The following is a 26,442-nucleotide window of genomic DNA, read 5'->3' on the forward strand; positions in this document are numbered from 1 at the left end:
GATTCATTGTTTGACTAATTAAATGTTAATTATAATTGTTTATTCAAATATAAAATGGGCTAGTTTGACTTATTTTCCTTAATTAACTCCATAATATTGATGTACGTCCTTCAGCTATAAAGTTCACTGCTAGATAAATGTTTAATAGTTATGCCATTCTGAGATATTGATGCTTAAAAAATGCAGTTGTTTACATCAGGAAAAGAAAATGCAGTCTACGCATTCCATATGTGCCAATGAAAAGTAAAACACCAAGCCCTTTACCTAGGCATCTCCAAGTGCCCCCTTTTCTTTGGCTACATAGGGATAATATTACAGATTCAATGTAATGAATATATTCTAATAAATTTCAATTTATTTAGAACCCATCCATTTATTAAATATTTATTGAGCACCTACTATGTGCAAGGCAGTGTTTTAGGCCTGCAGATGTTAATGAAGCACACAATGCTATCTCACCTCATGGAGCGAACATTCAGAGGAAGGATGGATGTAAAATGACTAGAAGGGCTAAGGGCTAAGGAAATAAGTGGGGGAAGGGGATATGGTGTATTGACATTGAAATTTTAATAAGTTCTAATCAAATGTATAGTTCATAAGTTTTTGTCATTAGTGAATTTGACAGCTGTGTATGCTCCTGCTACAAGTGCCTGAAACAAGATGGGGAACATTTCCTTGTCCCCATAAAATTTCTCTTGTCCTGTACCAGTAATCCCTCTCCCCACCCCCAGAAGCAGCCACTGTTCTGATTTCTATCTCTTGAGCTTAGTTTTGGCTGTTCATTGACTTCATATTACTGAAATTTTGCGGTGTTTGTGTGCTGTTTATATGTGTGTGCATGCACGCATGTGTGTTTGCCTGGCTACTTCTGCTCAATATAATGGTGGTGAGATTCATCTAAGTTGTGCAGGTATCCAAAGTTAATATGGCTGGATAGCATCCAACATGAGTTTTTCATAATATTTAATTTACTATCCTGTTGATGGCCATTTGGATTGTTCCTTTCTGGGCTTTTATGTATAAGACTGTTGATCATGGTAAAATTTTTTTTGTAGACACATGTTTTCATTTTTCTTGGGTAAATACAACTAAAATTGCTGTATCATAGTGTGTATGTATATTTAACTTGACATGTAACTACCAAATAGTTTTCCAAAAGTAGCTTTTTACACTCTCACCAGCAACTTATGAGAGTTCTGGTTGTTCTACACCCTCACACGTATTTGGTATTGTGTGTAATTTTTATTATAGCCATAGCAGTGAGTATATAGTGACATTTCATTGTAGTTTTAATTTATTTCCCTTATGATTAATGAAGTTAAAAAAAGTAAGTTATATAAGCTTGCCATTAAATAGATTGTATAAAAAACAAAGGTAAAAATGATTAATGAAGTTGAATACCTTTACACGTGCTTATTTTCCAGACAAAAAAGTGTCTGCTTATCATTCACCTATTTTTTTTTATTGTATTTTGACTTTTTACTGATGATTTCTGGACGTTCTTTATGTATTCTGAATAGGAGTGTTTTTCACATACCCCCCCCCCACACACACACAACTTACCAGTCCAGGGTTTGCCTATTAATTGTATTCTCTGTTGAATAGAAAATATAAATTTGAAGCCTGTTTTATCTAAACATTTTCTATGGCTAGTGCTTTGACTTGTCAGAAAATCTCACTTTATATGAGGGTCAGGAAGGTGTCCTATGCTTTCTTCATGAAGCTTTATGATTCTGGGATTTATGTTTAGAGCTGTGATATATGGTGCTAAGACCAAGGTTCACTTTTTTCCATACAGATAACCGCTTGTTCCAGTACCATTTGCTAAAAAGATTTTCCTCTCCCCGTTAAAATTACTTGGTGCATTGACTGAACATACGTTGCTCACATGGGTCTCTTCTGTACCCTCTATTCTGTCACATTGACCTTTATTTGTAACCTTATATCAGTACTGCAATGTCTTGATTGCTGTAGCTTTATAGTGAGTCTTGAAATCAGGTAATTCCTCCATTTTTGTCCTTTGTTTTCAAAATCATTTTGGCTATTCTAGGTCCTTTGCATTTCTCAATTTTAAATCACCTTGCCAGTTTCTTCAAAACTTTCTGCTGGCATTTTTATAGGGCTTGCATTGAATCTTTGGATACATTCAGGGAGAATGAATGTCTCAATGTTGAATTTTCCTGTCCATGAATATGGTTTGTCTGTCTTTGTGCTTCCCAGGCTGTGGGAGATCTTGCTCTGCTCTCCGGTATGGCTGCCAGCTTTTCGGGTAACTGCAGAGTCCTCTTTGCTCTCCATTCCTGCTCGGGGCTTTTTGCACCTTGGAATCTCTCTCTCTACCCTGCTGCCTGGCCAGCAGTCCTCAGAAGGCAATTGCCTTACTGACAATTTTTGAAGAACTCGTACCTCAGAAGGAATTTCAGCTCTCCTGCCATTACCCTAGCTTTTGTGAAAGTACCCCTGTGTAGTCAGTGAAGACTCTTGGGAAAGATTTGGCAGATGGAAGCAGTCTCCTTCTGTCTTGAGAGCTCCTCGAAATTTTAATCACTCCAGCCAGTGTGTAAGCATTATAACTTATTAAACTTGGCTAGTTTCTTTTTATCCTAGTTTATGGCAAATAGTTTTTCCTGCCGCTCCTTCACCATGGAGAAAAACATTCATGGATCTCTCCTCTCCCATGATGGCCTTTTCCTGTTCTGGAATTTAGTTCATTTAGGTTTCTTGCATCCCTATAGCTTTCTGATATTTTGTTTGTATGCTTGCTTGGTCTTGTTTCTTCTTTTTAACTGTGATGTTAAAGCTTATCTGGCTTTTTTTAGCTGTTAGGTTGAAAGTCATTTTCTTTTTACAAGTTTCTACATGCTACCTAGAAGCAGATGACCTGAGCAAGTGACCTTTAAATACAGAACTGAATGAAGTTGAGGGAGATTGCCATATAGTTACCTAGGCAAAGAAAATTATATGAAAGGGAATCAAAAGTGCAAAGACACTTAGGTGTGGGTCTGTTCAGCGTGGTGAAAGAATAGGACGAAAGCCAGTGTGGCTGGAGATGGTGAGGGATGACAAGAGCTGTTGGCAATGAGGCTGGAGAAAGTAGATAGAGACTAATAGGCTCTCATAGGATTTAGTAAGGACTTACCTCTTAATGGGAAATCAGGATTTTGAACTGAGAAATAATACATTTTTCCTTACATTTAACAGGGTTACTCTAGCTATTGTGTTGAGTATAAAGTGAAAGACTTCAAGGTCAGAGGCAAGGAAATCAATTTGGAGGCTATTGAAATAATCCAAGTAAGCAATGATGTTTGTTGGCTTGAATTAGTATGGTGCCCTTACAGATAGCGGTAAGTGATTGGATCCTAGATATATTTTGAAGTTAAATTCAACAAATTCCCTGCAAGATTAGATGTGAAATGTGAGAGAGTGAGTGAAGTCAAGGATGACTGAAGAATTTGTTGTTCTGAGCAACTTGAAGATTTACTATCCTCTGAAATGAGGAACACTGCCAAAGAACTTCATTTGAGGGGAATATCAGGGTCTTTGTTTGGGGTATATTAAGTTTAAATGGTCTATTAGACATCCAAGAAGTGATGTTAAGGATGCAGTTTTGATATATGGTTCTAGAGATCAGGAGAGAGCTCTGGAGGTATATGTTTGGAAGTCTTAAGCTTGTGGATGGTAAGGACAAGACATTGGATGAGATCTATGGAGTGAGTGGGTGAAAATGCCCAATTCGAGTGGCTTCTAGAGAGGATGGGAGGGAAGAGATTGGGCACACATTATGCACAGTACTTTCAAATTGTTTTGCTGTGAATGAAAAGGACTAGGGCTGTAAATAGGAGAAAAATGGGCTTGCAATGGGTTTATTTTTATATTGGAGAAATGGTCCTTTTTTTAATGCTAATGAGAATGATCCATTAGAGCAAATTGTTTCTGTAGGAGAAAGAGGGAACGATTGCTGTAGAGATGTCTCCAGCTTGGCACAGACTGCGCAGGCACAGATGTAGGTAGGTGGGTAGATGTGGATGGTAGTAGCATCTGGAAATTCTTTTCTAAATCTTTGACATCCCTGGTGAAATAGGAAGCCAAATTATTGGCTAAGAGTGAGAATTGGAGAGAAGGTAGGTGCTGGAAGTTTGAAGAGATGGGAAAAGGTTTGGAGTAGTCATCTTAAGATGTAGGATAAAGAAGTGACTGCAAAAAGAGTAATAGGATTGCTTGAAAGCATTAAGGCCCAATCCAAAATTATTGATTGTAATTTTAAAGTGATAATTGCCAGTGTAGTTGTTTGTAACCTTCCATGTTCATTTTAGGCATGGAATAGGCATCATGCTGGGTTTAGGCCAGCATGATGAACAGGGTGAGGGACGAAAGAGTGGTATGCACACTCGAAAGATGGTAATGCTTGCTTAATATTTTGATAGAGTAGTTTTATTTTAGGATTGTGAAAGGTACTCAATGTCCTGATTGTGGAAATAATGTGAAGTCATTTAATGCGATGCTGAGCACATAAGAGAATATCTGAATTTGGTTTTTCACTAACATCAGGGTGAAATTCAAAGCCCATAATGTGGATTCACAGCTCTTCATGATGTAGCCCCTGCCTTGAATCACATGCTTTCCCTTTCACCCTAAATTTTAGCTATGATGCCTTATTCCATTCACCTACCATAACAAATATACCATAGACTGGGTAGCTTATAAGAAACAGAAATTTATTTTTTACACTTCTAGAGGCTTGAATTCCAAGATGATGGACGGGATCAGGTGAGGACCCTCTTCTGAGTTGCAGACAGACAACTTCTTCTTGTATCCTTATGAGGTGGACAGTGGAGCGGAGGACACATGATGTCTCATGACTCTGAAAACAGCATTAACCCCTTTCATGAGGCTCAACACTTATGACCTCATTGAATCCTAATTACTTCCCAAAGGCTTCACCTCCTAATATCACATTGAGAAGTAGAGTTTCATCATACTAATTTTGTGGGAAAACAAACATACTTACTTGTATTTTATGACAGTAACAGACTCCAGAACAAGTTCATGGCTAGATGTAGGTGGATCTTCCTTTCCTCACTTCTTCAGTAGGCCTAATTTCACTCTTCCTTACATACTCCCCTTGAGCCACCTACTCTGCTAAGCTTTCCCTATTCACCTCTTCCTTAGGTATTCCTCTGTTCCATTTACTCACAGCATAAAGAGAGAGGGGGAGTGCATTGTAGTGGAAAGAGTAAGGTCTGTAAAACCAGAGAGATGAATGTAGGCTCTGTAGTTTTTCTATCAACACTGCAGCTACTAGACCTTGAACAAGTCACTTGAGCTCTCTCTCAATTTCCATATTCACACACTTGTGGTAATAAAACCTACCTACCTCACAGGGTTGCTGTGGGAATTAAGCAAGATTCACATACATAAAGATGCTGGCGCATAATATGCACTCAACAAATACTGTTCAAATGAATTAATACATCTCTGCTATTAATTTATTTTATAAATATAATTGCTTGCCAATCATAAATATTCAGAACAATAAGCAAATTGTAATTTTATGAGTTAAGTCATTGGGAGTTCTATAAAGATACAAAATATATATCCACTTAGGTTGTTTCCATATCCTGGCTATTGTGAATAAGGTGGCAATGAACATGGCAGTACAGCTATCTCAGAGATATTGATTCCATTTCCTTTGAATATATACCCAAAAGTGGGATTCCTGGAGCATATGGTAGTTCTGTTTTTAAATTTTGGAGTAATTTACATACTATTTTCTATAACGACTGTACCATTCTTCATCTTTAATAAACAAATATGCAATTCAAAAAATTATGCTTTAATTTAAAAATTTATATGTAACCCGTCTATGCCATAACATAGACTGATCTGACACTTTTTATAATTTGAGATGGAGAGGGAAAGGAGGTATTGTGATCCCCAACGTTAGAAAAATTTTTATTTTCAGTCTTCCATGGGAAACAGTCTCAGTGATGCCATTTATCAGAGAAATGTTTGAAATTTGAGAATATATTTAAGAGTTCTCTAGAGATACACATGTAAATAAAGAGAAAACAAAATCATCCAACTGGTGGAAATTCTCCCACTGGATCTCATGAATTCTTCAACACGTTACCCCTCGTGTAAAGAATTGATGAGGCACTTATAAGAATCCACACTGGTAATATACCTGTTCAGGTCACCTTTACATTCCCCTGCATAACTGAGATCAAGAAATATTAGAATATTACCAAAACCCCATGAGATCCCATCCTACACTTCCTAGTCAGTATTCACTAGTCTTCTTCAAAAGTAACCATTATTATGGTAGTTAATACCATGAACTAGTTTTGCCTGCTTTTGACATTTTGTGTGTGTGTGTGTGTCCGTGTGTGTGTATGTATGTGTGTATGTCCATCCAATATTTACTACATATTCATGCAGTATTTACTATTTTGTGTTTACCTTTCTTTGCTCATGCTTATATTCCAGGAATCATCCATATTTTACATGTAGCATCGATTCATTTGTTTTTCTTTGTTGTGGTATAATAATTGATGGAATTCTATACATTTTATTTTCCCAGTTGGGTTTTATCCAGTTTGGAGCTATTACAAAAATGGTTCTGTTCCTCTGCTCTTGAGTCTTCTACAGGGTGAACAGCAATGATCTTTCAGTAAAGGATTTCAGATGCTCAAAAACATGCTTCTGCATAAACTCTTGTACGTGTGCATACATTTCTCTTGGCTGTGTATACTTAGGAGTACAAACAATTGCCAGATCATAGGGTATCTTCAGTAGACCTTAAGAAAAAGTTTTCCAAAGTTACTATTCCGATTAACATGCTTACAGCAGTGCGTGAAACTTCTCCATTTTTAAATTTTTTTTTTTTTCTTGGCTGAGTTGGGTCTTTGTTGCTGTGTGCAGGCTTTCTCTAGTTGCGGCCAGTGGGGGCTACTCTTCGTTGCCGTGCGCAGGCTTCTCACTGCGGTGGCATCTCTTGTTGCAGAGCATGGGCTCTAGGCGTGCGGGCTCAGTAGTTGTGACTTGCGGCCTCTAGAGTGCGGGCTCAGTAGTTGTAGCGCACAGGCTTAGTTGCTCTGCGGCATGTGGGATATTCCTGGGCCAGGGCTCGAACCCGTGTCCCCTACATTGGCAGGCGGATTCTTAACCACTGATCCGCCAGGGAAGTCCCTCCCGTTGTAGTTTTAATTTGCATTTACTTGGTAACAAATGATGTTGAACGGTTTTCCAAATGTTTATTGTCAATCTGAGTATTATCTATGGTGAAATGCCTGTTCAGTTCATTGCCTATTTTTCTATTGAGTTTAATTTTTTATATGGATTTGTAAGAGTTATTAATACATTCTATAAGCAAATCTTTTGTCAGATACGTGTTGCAAATAACATTTTCAATGCTATAGCTTGCCTTTTCATATTCCTATTGATCATTTTTGATAAAGTTTAATTTACAAAAATTCTTTTTTTATCAGTAGTGTTTTCTAATCCTAATAAAGAAATCTTTGTGTACCTCAAGGTCAAAATGATAATTTCCTGTATATATGTATGTGTATATATATTTTTTTCTTGTAAGACTTGTTTTAGTCTTCACACTGGAAACTATTTGGAATTGATGTTTGTGTATGGTCTTAGTTAAGGATAAAAAGTTTATTTTTTTCTATGTACATATCAAAGTTACCCAGAACTATTCATTTAAAAAGTAATAACCTTCCCACTGCTTTGCACTGATATCTTTGTCATAAATGAAATGACTATGTGTGTGTGTGTGTGTGTGTGTTACTGGTTTCTCCTCTCTGCCCTATTTGTCTATTTTTTTAAGCCAAATGCACATTCTCATAGTGACTCTAGTTTTAAAATATGTCTTTAAAAACAATAAGGTAAGTCCTCCTGTAGTTGTCTTTTAATATCGTCTGGACTATCCTTATCCCTTTGTATTTGCATGTAAATTGTAGAATCAGCTGGTCAGTTTTGCAAACATTTTCAAGGGAACTTTGATTCAAATTGCACTGAAATCTATAGATTAATTTGTAGATAAATGACATTTTCAAAATACTGAGTCTTCAAATCTATAAACTCAATATATATTATTATTCATTTAGGCTTTTAAAAATATTCTCTTGGTAATAGTTCATTGTTTTCTGTGTATAGGTCATTCATATGTTTTGTTAAATTTATTCCTGGATACTTGGTTTTTTATGCTGTTTTTAATGGTATTTTATTTAAAAATTATTTTTTGGTTCTAGTATATAGAAATAAAAATATTTTTATATTAATCTTATATCCAGTAACTTAGCAAAATTTTCTTATTTCTAATAGTTTGATTGATTTGACTTTTCATTGTACATAATCATAACCTCTGACAATAAGGACAGCTTTAATACTTATATTTCAAATTTTACGGATTTTTTCTATGCTTTTTATTTCATATTGCACTGTCCAGAATTCTAGTGGAATGCTGAATAGAAGTGTCAATTACAGGCATCCTTTGCTCATTCCTGATCTGAGGAGGGAACACTTTCAATATTTCATTTATGTATGATGTTTGCTGAAGGACATTATAGGTAATTTATTATTTTAAAGATATTTCCTTTTATCCTTAGATTGGTAAGGGTGTTTTTTCCATGAATGAGTGTTGAATTCTAATACATGTTGAATTCTAATACATGTTTTTTCGTGCATACGTTGATATTATCATATACTTTTCCTCCTTTTTATGTTAAATGTAGTGATTTACATTGATTGACATGCAAATATTAAATGTATTTACCTTCCTAGGATACCTCTACTTTGGTCAAAATGTATCTTACCCTTTCACTTAACACTACATTTCGTATGCTACTATTTTATCTAGGATTTTAGCATCTATGTTTATGAGAAGGACGGACCTGTAATTATCTTTTTTTGCCATATGCTTATAGCAGAGTAATGGTGACTTTATTATGTAAATACTTCTATTTTCTGGAAGAATGTATATAATATCCATGTTATGACTTCCATAAAAGTATAGAAAAGTCACTGAACCCATCTTATTAGCCTGGCATTTTCTGTCTCTTGTTTTGGTTTCTTATGCTTTTCTATATAACTTTAATAAAATGTTTCAAGTTATTTTTCATAGTTATTATTAGTATATTTTAATTTTTATTTTCTATAGAACCTGTAATGATTTTACATCTTTTCATTACTGACTTGGATAATTCTTGCTTTCTCCATTTTCTTGAGCAGTCTTATTAAGCGTTTTTCAATTATGTTAGTCTTTTCCAGGAATTAACTTTTTTTTTTTTTTTTTTTTTTTTGTGGTACGCAGGCCTCTCACTGTTGTGGCCTCTCCCGTTGCGGAGCACAGGCTCCGGACGCACAGGCTCAGTGGCCATGGCTCACGGGCCCAGCCGCTTCGCAGCATGTGGGATCTTCCCGGACTGGGGCACGAACCCGTGTCCCCTGCATTGGCAGGTGGACTCTCAACCACTGCACCACCAGGGAAGCCCCAGGAATCAACTTTTGATTTTGCTAATTCTTTCTTTATTTTTGTATATCTTCCTATTTCAATGATTATTTTTCTCTTATCTTTATGCTTTCTTTCCTTCTACTTTATTTTGTTTTATTTTCCTCTTATCTTTTTTTTTTTTTTTGATATCTTTACTGGAGTAGAATTGCTTCACAGTGTTGTGTTAGTTTCTGCTGTATAACAAAGTGAATCAGCTATACATACACATATATCCCCATATCCCCTCGCTCTTGCATCTCCCTCCCACCCTCCCTATGCCACCCCTCTAGGTGGTCACAAAGCACCGAGCTGATAGCCCTGTGCTATGCAGCTGCTTCCCACTAGCTATCTGTTTTACATTTGGTAGTGTATATATGTCCATGCCACTCTCTCACTTTGTCCCAGCTTAACCTTCCCCCTCCCTGTGTCCTCAAGTCCATTCTTTACCTCTGCGTCTTTACTCCTGTCCTGCCCCTAGGTTCATCAGAGCTATTTTTTTTTTATTCCATGTATATGTGTTAGCATACGGTATGTGATTTTTCTCTTTCCGACTTACTTAACTCTGTATGACAGACTCTAGGTCCATCCACCTCACTACAAATAACTCAATTTTGTTTCTTTTTATGGCTGAGAAATATTCCATTGTATATATGTGCCACATCTTCTTTATTCATTCAACCGATGATGGACACTTAGGTTGTTTCCATGTCCTGGCTATTGTAAATAGAGCTGCAATGAACATTGTGGTACATGTCTCTTTTTGAATTATGGTTTTCTCAGGGTATATGCCCAGTAGTGGGATTACTGGGTCGTATGGTAGTTCTATTTTTATTTTTTTAAGGAACCTCCATACTGTTCTCCATAGTGGCTGTATCAATTTACTTTCCCACCAACAGTGCAAGAGGGTTCCCTTTTCTCCACACCCTCTCCTGCATTTATTGTCTGTAGATTTTTTGATGATGGCCATTCTGACTGGTGTGAGATGATACCTCATTGTAGTTTTGATTTGCATTTCTCTAATGATTAATGATGTTGAGCATTCTTTCATCTGTTTGTTGGCAATCTGTATATCTTTGGAGAAATGTCTATTTAGGTCTTCTGCCCATTTTTGGATTGGGTTGTTTGTTTTTTTGATATTGAGCTGAATGAGCTGCTTGTATATTTTGGAGGTTAAAACTTTGTCAGTTGCTTTGTTTGCAAATATTTTTCTCCCATTCTGAGGGTTGTCTTTCCTTCTTGTTTATGGTTTCCTTTGCTGTGCAAAAGCTTTGAAGTTTCATTAGGTCCCATTTGTTCATTTTTGGTTTTATTTCCATTTCTCTAGGAGGTGGGTCAAAAAGGATCTTGCTGTGATTTATGTCACACAGTGTTCTGCCTATGTTTTCCTCTAGGAGTTTTATAGTGTCTGGCCTTACATTTAGGTCTTTAATCCATTTTGAGTTTATTTTTGTGTATGGTGTTAGGAAGTGTTCTAATTTCATTCTTTTACATGTAGCTGTCCAGTTTTCCCAGCACCACTTATGGAAGAGGCTGTCTTTTCTCCATTGTATATTCTTGCCTCCTTTATCAAAGATAAGGTGACCATATGTACATGGGTTTATCTCTGGGCTTTCTATCCTGTTCCACCGATTTATATTTCTGTTTTCATACCAGTACCATACTGTATTGATTACTGTAGTTTGTAGTATAGCCTGAAGTCAGGCAGCCTGATTCCTTCAGCTCCGTATTTATTCCTCAAGCTTGCGTTGGCTATTCGGGGTCTTTTGTTTTTCCATACAAATTGTAAAACATTTTGTTCTAGTTCTGTGAAAAATGCCATTGGTAGTTTGATAGGGATTGCACTGAATCTGTAGATTGCTTTGGGTAGTATAGTCATTTTCAAAATGTTGATTCTTCCAATCCAAGAACATGGTATATCTCTCCATCTGTTTGTATCGTCTTTAATTTCTTTCCTCAGTGTCTTATAGTTTTCTGCATACAGGTCTTTGGTCTCCTTAGGTAGTTTTATGCCTAGGTATTTTATTCTTTTTGTTGTGATGGTAAATGGGAGTGTTTCCTTAATTCCTCTTTCAGAGTTTTCATCATTAGTGTATAAGAATCCAAGAGATTTCTGTGCATTAATTTTGTATCCTGCTACTTTACCAAATTCATTGATTAGCTCTAGTAGTTTTGTGGTAGCATCTTTAGGATTCTCTATGTATGGTATCATGTCATCTGCAAACAGTGACAGTTTTACTGCTTCTTTCCATTTTGGGTTCCTTTTATTTGTTTTTCTTCTCTGATTTCTGTGGCTAAAACTTCCAGAACTATGTTGAATAATAGTGATGAGAATAAGCAACCTTGTCTTGTTCCTGATTGTAGAGGAAATGCTTTCAGTTTTTCACCATAGAGAATGATGTTGGTTTGGGGTTTGTCATATATGGCCTTTATTATGTTGAGGTAGGTTCCCTCTATGCCTACTTTCTGGAGAGTTTTTATCATAAATAGGTGTTGAATTTTGTCAAAAGCTTTTTCTGCATCTCTTGAGATGATCACATGGTTTTTATTCTTCAATTTGTTAATATGGTGTATCCCATTGATTGATTTGCATATCTTGAAGAATCCTTGCATTCCTGGGATAAACCCCAGTTGATCATGGTGTATGATCCTTTTAATGTGCTCTTGGATTCTGTTTGCTAGTATTTTGTTAAGGATTTTTGCATCTATGTTCATCAGTGATACTGGCCTGTAGTTTTCTTTTTTTGTGACATCTTTGTCTGGCTTTGGTATCAGGGTGATGGTGGCCTCAAAGAATGGGTTTGGGAATGCTCCTCTCTCTGCTTTATTTTAGAAGAGTTTGAGAAGGATAGGTGTTAGCTCTTCTCTAAATGTTTGATAGAATTCACCTGTGAAGCCATCTGGTCCTGGGCTTTTGTTTGTTGGAAGATTTTTAATCACAGTTTCAATTTCAGTGCTTGTCATTGGTCTGTTCATATTTTCTATTTCTTCCTGGTTCAGTCTCAGAAGGTTATACCTTTCTAAGAATTTGTCCATTTTTTCCAGGCTCTCCATTTTATTGGCATAGAGTTGCTTGTAGTAGTCTCTCATGATCCTTTGTATTTCTCCAATGTCAGTTGTTACTTCTGCGTTTTTATTTCTAATTCTGTTGATTTGAATCTTCTCCCTTTTTTTCTTGATGAGTCTGGCTAATGGTTTGTCAATTTTGTTTATCTTCTCAAGGAATGAGCTTTTAGTTTTATTGATCTTTTCTATTGTATTCTTCATTTCTTTTTCATTTATTCCTGATATGATCTTTATGATTTCTTTCCTTCTGCTAACTTTGGGGTTTTTTGCTTCGTCTTTTTCTAGTTGCTTTAGGTGTAAGCTTAGGTTGTTTGCGATGTTTGTTTCTTGAGGTAGGATTGTATTGCTATAAAGTTCCCTCTTAGAACTGCTTTTGCTGCATCCCATAGGTTTGGGGTCATTGTGTTTTCATTGTCATTTAAGTATTTTTTGCTTTCCTGTGTGATTTCTTCGGTGATCTCTTGGTTATTTAGTAGTGTATTGTTTAGTCTCCATGTGTTTGTATTTTTCAGTTTTTTTCCTATAATATGTAGTCTCATAGCATTGTGGCCAGAAAAGATACTTGATACAATTTCATTTTTCTTAAATTTATCAAGGCTTGATTTGTGACCCAAGATACGATCTATCCTGGAGAATGTTCCATGAGCACTTGAGAAGAAAGTGTATTCTGTTGTTTTTCAATGGAATGTCCTATAAATATCAATTAAGTCCATCTTGTTTAATGTGTCATTTAAAGCTTGTGTTTCCCTGTTTATTTTCATATTGGAAGATCGGTCCATTGATGAGAGTGGGGTGTTAAAGTCCCCTACTATTATTGTGTTCCTGTCGATTTCCTCTTTTATGGCTCTTAGCATTGCCTTATGTATTGAGGTCCTACCATGTTGGGTGCATAAATATTTACAATTGTTATATCTTCTTCTTGGATTGATCCCTTGATCATTCTGTAGTTTCCTTCTTTGTCTCTTGTAATAGTCTTTATTTTATAGTCTATTGTGTCTGAAATGAGAATTGCTACTCCAGCTTTCTTCTGGTTTCCATTTGCATGGGATATCTTTTTCCATCCCTTCCCTTTCAGCGTGTATGTGTCCCTAGGTCTGAAGTCGGTCTCTTGTATACAGCGTATATGTGGGTCTTGTTTTTGTATCCATTCAGCCAGTCTGTGTATTTTGGTTGGAGCATTTAATCCGTTTACATTTTCGGTAGTTATTGATATGTATGTTCCTATTACCATTTTCTTAATTGTTTTGGGTTTGTTTTTGTATGTCTTTTCGTTCTCTTGTGTTTCCTGCCTAGAGAAGTTCCTTTAGCATTTGTTGTAAAACTGGTTTGGTGATGCTGAATTCTCTTAGCTTTTGCTTGTCTGTAAAGCTTTTAATTTCTCTGTTGAATCTGAATGTGATCCTTTGTGGGTAGAGTAATCTTCATTGTAGGTTTTTCCCTTTCATCACTTTAATATGTCCTGCTGTCCCCTTCTGGAGTGCAGAGTTTCTGTTGAAAGATCAGCTTTTAACCTTATGGGGATTTCCTTGTATGTTATTTGTTGCTTTCCCCTTGCTGTTTTTAATATATTTTCTTTGTATTCAGTTTTTGATAGTTTGATTAATATGTGTCTTAGCATGCTTCTCCTTGGATTTATCCTATATGGGACTCTCTGCACCTCCTGGACTTGATTGACTGTTTCCTTTTCCATGTTAGGGAAGTTTTCAACTGTAATCTCTTTACATATTTTCTCAGCCCCTTTCTTTTTCTCTTCTTCTCCTGAGTCCCCTATAATTTGGATGTTGATGTGTTTAATGTTGTCCCAGATGTCTCTGAGACTGTCCTCAATTCTTTTCATTCTTTTTTCTTTATTCTGGTATTTATTTCCACCAGTTTATCTTCCAGGTCACTTATCCATTCTTCTGCCTCACTTATTCTGCTATTGATTCCGTTTAGAGAATTTTTAATTTCATTTATTGTGTTGTTCATCACTGTTTGTTTGCTCTTTTGTTCTTCTAGGTCCTTGTTAACCATTTCTTGTATTTTGTCCATTCTATTTCCAAAATTTTGGATCATCTTTACTCTCTTACTCTGAATTCTTTTTCAGGTAGACTGCCTATTTCCTCTTCATTTGTTTGTTCTGGTGGGTTTTTATCTTGCTCCTTCATTTGCTGCATATTTCTCTGTCTTCTCATTTTGTTTAACTTACTGTGCTTAGGGTCTCCTTATTGCAGGGTCTAGGTTCATAGTTTCCGTTATTTTTGGTGTCTGCCCCCAGTGGGTGAAATTGGTTCAGTGGCTTTTGTAGGCTTCCTGGTGGAGGGGACTGGTGCCTGTGTTCTGGTGGGTAGGGCTGATCTTGTCTTTCTGCTGGGCAGGGCTGTGTCCAATAGTGTGTTTTGGCATGTCTGTGAACTTAGTATGATTTTAGGCAACCTCTGTGCTAATGGGTGGGTTTGTGTTCCTGTCTTCCTAGTTGTTTGGCATGAGGCATCCAGCCTCATGGATTTTGGAGTTTGCTTGCCATTGTGTGGAGCTGGGTCTTAGCATTGGGATGGAGATCTCTGGGAGAGCTCTCGCTGATTGATATTATGTGGGGCTGGGAGGTCTCTGGTGGACCAGTGTCCTGAACTTGGCTCTCCCACCTCAGGCTGAGGCCTGACACATGGCTGGAGCACCAATACCCTGTCAGCCACATAGCTCCAAACTCCGGAACTCCACACTCTGGAGCTAGCCCTTTGGATGTGCCAAAACCTACAAACTTTATAAGTTGTGCTTTTAAGTTTTTCCTTCCTAAGTGTCTGTATTGGGCAATGGCAGGGGGTAGACTGGGGAGAAATATGAATGGTTAAGTGTTGAAGTTTGAGCAAATTGTGTTCCAGTTGGTAGGCTGACCTCTTTGATTACTGTCTTTTCCACTGGTGGCTTTCAAACTTTATTGACCCAGACCTGATGAAGTAGGTTCTCTTTGTTTTATATGGTGTCAGTTAGCATGACAGTTTCTTCCTCTTAGCTCATTAAATTTTGGATTCCCTCTGTAAAACTTGGGCTCAGGTGTTTGGATCTTCTGTCCAGGCCAAGGGAAAAGTTTTTCTCCCAGTCTCCAAGACATCGCTAAGGGGGAACAGAAAATTGCTAGAGCTATGTATATTATTCATTTCAACCACAAAGAAACTCTCCTCGAGGCAGCGAGTGAGTCAACAAAGAATATCCCGTGGCCCCCTCCTTATCCAATTCAGGTCTCAAAGTGGCTGAGCGTGCTGGCTGTGGCTAGGCAACCGTCTGAGTCTTACCTGCCATGTTAGCTTTCTTTATCTTCTTGAGAATCATACTTTATTCAGTTTAAGCATTCTTTTCTAATACGTAGGTTTATTAGATATTAAGAGTTGAGAGAGGAACTTCTACAATAAAAAAATAAAGGATTATCAGTTGTCACTTGAGGGCAAACACAGTGTGACAGCTGACCCCCGTCGACTGAGAGTGTATTACTTGTCTAGTAATATAAATATAATTGCTGTTGGATAAATGCCAGTAACTCCATGAGCAGTGAGGAACCAGCAAAGATTTTGAGAGATCATGACCAGAATCGTATTTGGAGAATATTAATCTAGCCCCTTTAGGAAAGGTGAATAAGCAGTGAGAGAATCAAAAAGAAACAAATAATTCAAGATGTCATTCAGTCATTCAAGGCAAGAAATGACGGGGTAGAGTGGCAATATTACAGAAACATAGGTGGGAAAAATTAAGAGAAACAAACATCTTACACTACAAATGCAAACTTTGAATGCAGGGTAGGGAGTATATGAGGGTTTTTTGTTTTTGTTTTTGTTTTTGTTTTGAGGCCAGTTTGGATTAGTCTGGCTAGATTTTTTTTTTTTTTTTAGTTTTAGAGAAACCAAGAAAAGAGGATTCCTTAATGAACAGAGAATGCAATGTACAATATAATCAGAAATCTATTTAAAATTTTAAGTGAATGGACTGGGTTTTATTTCTGCAAAGTATCCACTTTTTCCTGCTTGCAAATGTAATCAGATATGACGAGGATAAAATTATCTGTTAATGTTGAGAGTACAGAATCTGAATAACTTATCCAAAAGATTCATGTTGATTTTGACTGTAAAACATTAAAGTAACTTACTGATGTGAACACTTAGGTCACACAACAGGTCACTTAATGGAAAAGTCATCATCAAATAACTACATAAGTCTAAACCAGCACAGTTTGCATGTATTGTGTTTTAATTTTTCACGAAAGCTTTACATCTAAAAAAAACATGAAAAACCATAAATTAAAATTAGTCATGAAAAGTATCTCTGAATTATCTGTAGCCCCTCTATCATTATCTATACCTATACCCTGACTTGCTTTATGGCATTTATTACAGTGTGACATAATATTAATTCCTTTGTTTTCTGTTTGTTTTTCTAGCAAATTATCTCTGTCAGGGGAGCGGAGTTGTTTGTATTGTGTTTCCTGTATTCCCACCACATAAAACAGTAACTGACCCACAGTACTTTCAAAATAAATACTGGATGAATGAATGATTGAATGAATGAATGGGATTGTAATTTGTGTCTCTTGCATTATCATCAAAAGTTCCAGGAAGATGAAATAAGTGATTCAGATTCCTGAGGGCTAGCATTTATTTTATGAAGAGCTGTGATACCCTTAATTTTATATTCTTCTTCCATTCTGAAGTGAACAAAAGAACCCTACTTATTATCTATTGTGTTGGGTATCCTAGGAGTAAATTTTACGATTGATTTTGCTCTGTTGAAATGCACAAAGTAACTTAAAATTTCCCAAATCAGCAATGATTCATTAATATTTTCCTCCTTCTGTTTGCTTTGCCCTCTTAATAACTACCTTCTAAATTAAATAAAGAGCAAAAATAACTGAGTATTGTTGATAACTGATATTTCATTTGTGATTGGCTAAAAGATAGTCAGTACACATATGCATAATGTTACAGGCTTTGAACACTAAAATGAATGGATTTGGAATGCAGCTTCTGTTTCATTCAATATATTAAGGAATTTTACTTGTTTGTGTGTCAACCAAGCTATCCCCTATTGTCCTATTTATATTTCACATTTATCCCTAAAAATGACACTTACATAGAGGCAGACATCTGGGAACAGAGTCAAAGCAAGTATATTGGTCTTGTGTTGCTATGTAACCTGATTCCCCTAGTCAGCATCTTCCTGAGGTGGGCCTTGTGGGGCAGCCATAAGTATGGTTCTCTTGTCTCTTGGTTAACACGTAGATTAGGTTTTCTTTTGTGGTCATTTTTATTCGCAAATCAGTCTTCAATCGTGTTTCATATTTCCTCTGATTTACAGTGTAATTATCTCTCTCTAACTGGCCTTCTCATTGACAATGAGCATCCTTGCTTTTGACACCTTCCTATGAAGAGATGGTTTTTTTTTCTCTAGAATCATTTATCATTTGTTAAAGATACAAGGCAATTGCAAAACATTCAATGTTCATCTAAGTCCCGAGTACAAGGTGTCATTAGTCAAGACAGGCGAGGTACCTGATCTTGGTACCTTTGCCTCGATCTTCCTCCTCATCCTGGCCTTCATTAACTTACAGTTTGACTATTACAGTTGTCCTTCATGCCTCCTGTATCTCTGTCCCATAATTCTCTATGTCTGGCACATAGTGGCTGCTTGGTAAATATTTGGTTAATTTTGTCCAATTAAAACTATTCTTCAGGGACTTCCCTGGTGGTGCAGTGGTTAGGACTCTGCACTCCCAATGCAGTGGTCCTGGGTTTGATCCCTGGTCGGGGAACTAGATCTCACATGTATGCTGCAACTAAGAGTTCGCATGCCACAACTAAGGAGCCCACCTGCTGCAACTAAGACCCGATGCAACCAAATAAATAAATAAAATTAAATATGAAAAAACCCACTATTCTTCACATATTGCCATATTCACAGCTCAGAGATCGTATCTCTGCTATTTATTATTTGATGCTATATTTCTTACTTCCAGCCTTGTTCACCTCACACTTCTTAAGAGACTTCAATCAAATTGGATTACATTCTATTCCATGTACATTTTGGTGCAGTTCTGCCCTCCTTCATATTCAAACACTACACCATCAAAGCCCGGCTAAGTGCTACTTATTTTTATTTATTTTATTTTTTTGAAGACTTCTCATAGCTCCCTAGCTGGCAGTATTTGTGCCCAAATCTGATTTCTATAGTGTTGTATTTGTGCCTCCATGATGCCCTGTAATGTGAATATTTGTGTACAGATCTGGTTTACACATTAGGCTAAGTAAGCCTCCTGAGGGCAGGGCCACATTTGATACTTTATATTCCCTGAAGTAATAGTTCCCTATTACTGAACTTTGAAGAATTGTTTGCTAATTGAATAAATGGCCTATTAGTATATGAGACACAAATCTTCTCATAATCTTATTTTCTCATACATTTTTTCCTTCTGAATGGTTGTATCGAATTCAGAGCTAAGTAGGCCAACTTATTAAATTCTAATCACTTGGTTGAACAAAAGCTGACTTCATAAATCATAGTTTAATAGTTTGTCTACAGTTTCTTTAGGGTTTTGCAGCTGTGTGGTAATGCTTGTTTAGCCAGTGAGTTTAATTACTGAAATTATACAGCTGGTAGCAAGGGTAGTAAATGGCCTCTTTGTTTTGGGTCACAACGACTCATTTCAGGAATTTCTGTGTGGAGATTTCTATGATACCACCATATTTAATGATATTTCCCATGGTCACTGATATCAAAGAAATCATTTGGGAATTTCCTAATCGTTAATTTTATATTCAGGCTTATGTTTTGTTGTTCATATAAAAGGAAGGGGTGTGGGTGTATGAGTTTCATAATGGCCCTCCATAGTTTAGATGTACAATCATATTTCAGATCTTTTTAATCTTTTTGTCATGGATTCACTCAGTTGGCAGAATTTCTAACTCCTCTAAATAATGTGTATCTATTTTTATCAGAAGCTGAGATTTTAAATTTAAGGAATGCTTTGTTATAAAGTGATAGAAGAAAGCATATTGAGAAAAGAAAACCATAGGATTTAAAAATAACCACAGGATTTATTTTATAACCCCAAATTTCTCATTAATAACTTTGAACAAGGCCATATGTCTTTACTGTTTCTTTTTCCCCTCACTGGACCTTTTTGCTCTAAACTCTTAAAAAGGAACCTCTGAGAAAAATCCCCGTTCTTAGGTCAAGGCCCCTCTAGGTCAAACAAGCAAAAAAGGGGTCAAAACTTTCATTCTTTGGTTACTAGAATGTTTCCTGGAGTAGCTAAATCATCTACTCCTTAAATATAAAATTGGTGGATGTGATTTATTCAAGCAGTTTGAATTCAAGGGATAGCACTGTGTACATAATGGAAGTGGGTGGTTGGAATCTAGCATTGAGTTTTTAGAGGTTTGGTGAGCTAATTTTGTCTATGATGTCCCAATCCCTGAGTGTCTGGTCAAGAGATGTGCTTGGAAAATAGAACACCTACAATGTGGTAATAAAGTAGTTTGCCTGTTCTTGCCCCTTCATCCCTTTCCATTCCCAACAAGCAGGCTACACTCAGCTGACTTTGTTAATAGGTGGGACCTCAGTGGCATACTCTCTAATTTAAGGCAGTAAAATAAGCACACAGCCTATGCTGCGTCTGGTGCAAACGGTCTATATCTGCTACCGGAAGTGCTGGCTCTCATTTGGCCAAAGAAGAAAACACCTAGAGTTCTTGATAATACATCCCATTTCTCTATTATTAACAAGTACCATATAGTCTGTAGAGAGGAAGCAAATTATAGCCATCCTAATAGATGTGATGCGATATCTCACTGAAATTTTGATTTGCATTTCTCTAATGGCTAATGATCTAGAACATATTTTCATGGATTTATTGCCCATTTCTTGGGAGAAATGTCTATTCAAATCCTTCTCTTATTGTCTCATTGATTATTTGTAATTTCAATGTCCAGTCATGAGTTCTTTATGTATTCTGGATACTATACACTTATCAGTTGTATCTTTTTCAACTATTTTCACTCATTCTGTAGATTGTTTTTTCACTTTCTTGATAGTGGCCTTGGAAGGAAACATCTTTTTAGCTTTTAGATGTCACTTTATCTATTTGATTTTTTTCTTTTGGCTGTGCTTTCAGGATCATATCTAGTAAGTCATTGCCTAATCCATGGTCATGAAGGTTTACACCTATGTTTACTTCTAAGATTACTTTTATAGATTTAGTGCTTATATTAAGTTTTTGATTCATTTTGAGATAAATTTTTGTATATGGTGCAAGGTAAGAGTCCAACTTCATTCTTTTTGGTGTGGATATCCATTTGTCACCTCATTATTTGTTGAACTATTATTCTTTCCCCATTGAATTATCTTGGAATTGTTGAAAATCAGTTTACCATATATGTGACAGTTTATTTCTGATCAGTAATTTCTATTCCATTGATCTATTTGTATCTATATCTACCTGCCTACCTAGATATAGATGCATCTCCTTACACAAATACCACAGTATCTTGACTACTATAGCCTTGTAGTAAGTTTTGAAATTTGGAAGTATGAGCTCTCTAATATGTTCTTTTTTCAAGATTGTTTTGGCAATTCTGAGTTCCTTGCATTTCCATATGAATTTTATGATCAGCTTGTCACTTTCTACAAAGAATCTACCTTAGATTTTGATAAGGGTTTTGTTAAATCTGTAGATCAGTTGGGGAAGTGTTGCTATCTTAACAGTAGTAAGTCTGATCCATGAACATGGGATGTTTTTCTATTTATGTCTTCGTCAATTTCTTTCAGTGATTTATAATTTTCAGTGTTTGCCTCACACTTATTTTGTTAAATTTTTAAGTATTCTATTTTATATTGTTGTAAACGGAATTGTTTTCTGAATTTCATTTTTCAATTTTTTTTTACTAGTTTTTAGAAATACATTTGATTTTTCTATATTGAACTTGTTTCTTGAAATCCTGCTGCACTTGTTTATTAGTTTTAACTTTTTTCCCTAAGGATTTTGTATATGTAAGTACACGACATTTGTAAATAAAGATAATTTTAATTACTCCTTTCTAGTATGGATGCCTTTAACTTTTTCTTCCTTAATTTCCCTGGCTATAACCTCCAGTACAATGTTGAATAGAAATGGTGGGCACAAACATCTTTATCTTGTTCCTGATCATAGGGAGATAGCTTTTATTCTTTCACAATTAGTGTGATGTTATCTTTGGGTTTTTTGTAGATGACCTTTTCTACAGGTCAGGTTGAGGATGTTCTTTTCTATTTCTATCTTGTTTTTATTATGAAAAAGTATTGGGTTTTGTCAAATAATTTTTCTTCATCTGTTTAAATTATATGGTTCTTGTTCTTTCAGTATGCTGTATTATACTGCTTTTGTTATATGGATGTTAAAATACTCAATTCCCGAATTAAATCTCACTTCATCATGGTATATAATTCTTTTTAATTGTTGCTGAATTTGGTTTGCTACTGTTTAGTTTTTGATTTTTTTTTTTTTTTTACATATATTCAAAAGGGACATTGGTCTGGAGTTTGGTTTTCTTGTGATGCCTTTGGTTTTTGTATAAGGGTTTTATGGACTAAATGTTACATCCAAAAGTCTTGTATTGAAACATTACCCCCTCATGTGATGGCTTTAAGGAGGTAGAGCCTTTGGGAGATAATTGGGATTAGATGAAGTCATCAGGGTGAAGTCCTCATGAATGGGACTGATGCCCTTATAAGAGTCACCAGAGACCTTCCTTGGCCTCTCTACTCTGCCAAGTGAGCATACAGTGAGAAGTTGGTGGTCTGTAAGCCAAAGCAGGGATCTCACTAGAAGCAGCCAGCTATTTTGGCACCCTGATCTTGGGCTTCCAGCCTCCAAAGCTGTGAGAAATTTCTGCTGTATGTAATTTACCCAGTCTGGTGAATTACATTCCCACCAACAGTGCAAGAGGGTTCCCCTTTTCTCCACACCCTCTCCAGCATTTATTGTTTGTAGATTTTTTGAGGATGGCCATTCTGACTGGTGTGAGGTGATACCTCTTGTAGTTTTGATTTGCATTTCTCTGATAATTAGTGATGTTGAGCATCTTTTCATGTGTTTGTTGGCCATCTGTATCTTATTGATTTTTTAATGCAGTCTTACTGTGGTCATACAGCATATGTTCTATGACATTTTTCCTTTAAAATGTAGAGTCTTGTTTATGGCTTATCTAGTCTAATATTATATTGCTCTTATATAAAGTTTGTCTGCTCTAGCGCCCAGGTCTCAAATCCTAAAGATTAGATAAAATAAACTTAGTTTTACTCTCTGCAGAGATGTTGCTCTGCTATTACTTTATTATCCAAACACTTAGCTTTTACTTGTTTGAAGTTTTCCATTTTAGAACGGGAACTAGTTTTACTTTTACAAAACTAAAAGGGACATCAACTGTCCCCTCAATCCCAGAACAAAGGGGTTACCTTCTCTCAAAGGTGAATCCATACTACCGTTTCTAGAGAAAGAGGAAAGAAACAGTAAAAACATAGTGCTATGTCTTTAAAATGGCAATTCTCTTCTAGATTAAAAAAACTAGAATCCTGTCATTCCAAGGCACCATGTTTGATATTCATCTAAGTCATATCATCATGGAATGTTTAGAAAAAGAAGGAATCTTAGAAATACTTAGATAACTGATAATAATTAGATCAACTAATCTTTTTGTTGAATAAATTGAGACTTCTTAAAAAAATTAATTAATTTACTTATTTATTTATTTTTGGCTGTACTGGGTCTTCGTTTCCGTGTGAGGGCTTTCTCTAGTTGCGGCAGGCGGGGGCCACTCTTCATCGCGGTGCGTGGGCCTCTCACTATCGCAGCCTCTCCTGTTGCGGAGCACAGGCTCCAGACGCGCAGGCTTAGTAGTTGTGGCTCAGGGGCTTAGTTGCTTCGCGGCATGTGGGATCTTCACAGATCAGGGCTCGAACCCGTGTCCCCTGCATTGGCAGGCAGACTCTCAACCACTGCGCCACCAGGGAAGCCCATGAATTGAGACTTTTTAAGTTAAAAAGTCAAGTGACTTGCCTAAACTTGTGATGAATATCAGGGACTTATTAGAACTCAGGATAGATATTCATACTCTGGCACTCACCCACATACATTCACGCACACTCACACAGACCCTTGATCCAACATATTGGAGATGTTTGTCCTACTTGAATTACAAAGAGAATTTGATTAATGATGAAAGAAAGAGTGCAAATAACAGAAACCATTTCCTGTTTCCTCAAGCTAACTCTGGGCTTTTTGTTCATCTTAACCTGCCTACTCTTGCCCTTTCAGTTAATGTCTGTTGGTCAAAATTGTATTAAAAGCCCTTCTTACAAAGCTCAATAACTAAAATTTAGCAATACTTATTCAAGCTTTATGCTAAGTATAAATCTAAATATTTCACTTGTCATTTAAAATAAATAATCCTTACGCCAACCCTGAGTCCTCAGCAGTGTGGTTATGGATAGTTGTTGCCCCTCTGCCAACAACTAAGTATTTAACTCCTCACCCCGACTTGCAGGAAAGGTAGTTGGAATGTCTGTATCCACCTATGTATCAGTGGCCAGTCTGTGAACTGAAATTTTGTTTGAACACTGTATTTGTGTCCTTAACCATCGTGTAAATAATATATTCACGACGACTTCTCCCTTAAAAAAACAGAAAACAAAAAAATAAAAAACACTTTGAGGTATGCACTATTATTCTTACATTACAAATGAGAAAACTGAGGCCCAGTAAGGCTAAGTAACCTTCCCATGATCATACAGTTAGCATTGGATTGGGGCCCAGGTTGGTCTGACCCCAAAGTATATACTGCTTTTTGCTATAGACCATATGCTAAATATGAGTTTAGAGGCCTGTACTGCATCCTTGACACATTAGTCGTCTTTGATTGGAATGTCATGTAAGCATCTAAAAGACTTAATTTTTTTTCTTGGACTTTATCATTTTCTTATCCAACATTAGCTCTGAGTATTTTTATGAAATATTATGGTGATTAATTAAGTTTGTTCCCAAACTAAACATTTCTCAATGTATTACTTCGCTAGGGTTAACAAAAAGCATCACAAACTGGATGGCTTAAACAATACGAATTTATTTTTTGACATTTCTGGAGGCTAGAATTCTAAAATAAGGGTGTGGGCAGGGTTCGTTCTTTCGGAGCCAACTAGAGTTCATATAGTTCATACTGTACTTGTTTATGGTGACAGCTCCCTTCCTAGAACAGGTCCTCTGTCTACATTCTTCAGGCACTTTAGGGGGAAAGTCAAAGCCTAAAATAATGCTCATGCTAAAGAGACAAAATTTGGGGTGACAAATTTTGCTCCCCTGCAGTAGAATCCTAGTTTTTCTCATCTAAAATGCACTCCAATATGTATATGTTCCTCCGAAAATGCAGAGCTCTGATTTAACCACAGTATACTAGCTGTGATCTGACTAGTCACAAGAACAGTGAGATTATTAGTTCGGTGATCTGGGACCTGGTTTTCTAGTGTTGTGGATGTTCACAATTGAATTTAAATAGAGAACACTATTGGATGTTGTGATTGACTCTGTGATCAGGCAACCTCTCTGGTGTTTTTCAGGAAAACTGCTGTCCGGCAAGGAGTCTCCTCCATTCTGCCTTATTGTAACTGACCAAAAATCTATTTCATGCAAGCCATCTAAATGTAAGACTTTCATTTATCTTTCTTAGAGTTTATCTGCTGATTTTATTCAGCCTTGCATTCTGGGGAGTCAGGATCATTGGGGATCTTCATTGTGTCGTCACTCTATCCAGCAAGCCATTGTGGCATCTCTGTGGCATAATAAGTGCCTTTTTAATATCATTTTCTCAGGCAAAATACGTAAACTCACTGTATTTGACTTACTCAACTTTATTTCTCAGTATATTTTACCCCACTGCTCAAGTCAGACTTATACTTGGAATACCCACCCATTTCCCCCTCTGCATAGTCAAAACATTAACTCCTAGTCTTGTTACCAAGGCTCTTGCCCCAGAATCATACCCCTTCCCCTCCCTGGAATGGAAACCAACTGCTCTTACGTAAGTTTCAGGACGAAGCTGCAACTAATTTGGTAACGGTCCTATTTTCACCAACTAATAAAGACTATCCTTATTTTGCTTTATGCATTCTAAATGGAGGCATGATTTCATGCAATTTAACTTTTAACTCTTATTTTAGTCTGGCATACCAAGGTTGTCTGTAACCAGTAGAAGGACAAGGGCTAAGTCTTACGATTGTGGATGGACCCATGGCACCAAGCATACTTCTTGTTAGATTGTAGGTGGCTTGAATATTTCTTGTTTAAAGTTCTAGGATGTCTGGGACTGTAAGCAAAGTTTTCCTTTGCAATTGTATCCTCAGTGCTGAATACAGTGCCTGGCAAATAGTAAGCAGTCAGTATATGTTCAGTGAATGAATGAATGGAGGTAGGATGAACAGTATGGGTGAAAACCCTAATCAAAGTCAGCTACTAAGAGCCAGAATTCATGTACACATTCATCCAATCATCCACCAAACATCTACTGGGTGTCTACATGCCAGGTACTATTCTTGGTACTGGGTTTATATTGGAAATTAGAGCGACAAGTTCCCTGCCTTTAGAGGACTTACCTTCTATTGGAGAGACAGAAAACAGTGAGCCAATAATCAGATAAATTATTTCAGATACAGACATGTGCCCAAGAAGGAAATAGTGTTTGCAGGGTGATGATCTTAATGTGATAGAAATGACATGGGACTACTCACCAGCCAGTTTCATCTGCAAACAAGGCTATGTGTGAAATGACAGCAAGGGTCTTCAAGACCACTCCTTGGCCTTCCAAAAAACAAGTGCTATACAAATCCTCAGC

This window comes from Delphinapterus leucas, chromosome X (assembly GCF_059928025.1).
Source record: "Delphinapterus leucas isolate spDelLeu-1000000601 "Yukka" chromosome X, BTC_Dleu_Yukka2, whole genome shotgun sequence".
Classification (NCBI taxonomy): domain Eukaryota; kingdom Metazoa; phylum Chordata; class Mammalia; order Artiodactyla; family Monodontidae; genus Delphinapterus; species Delphinapterus leucas.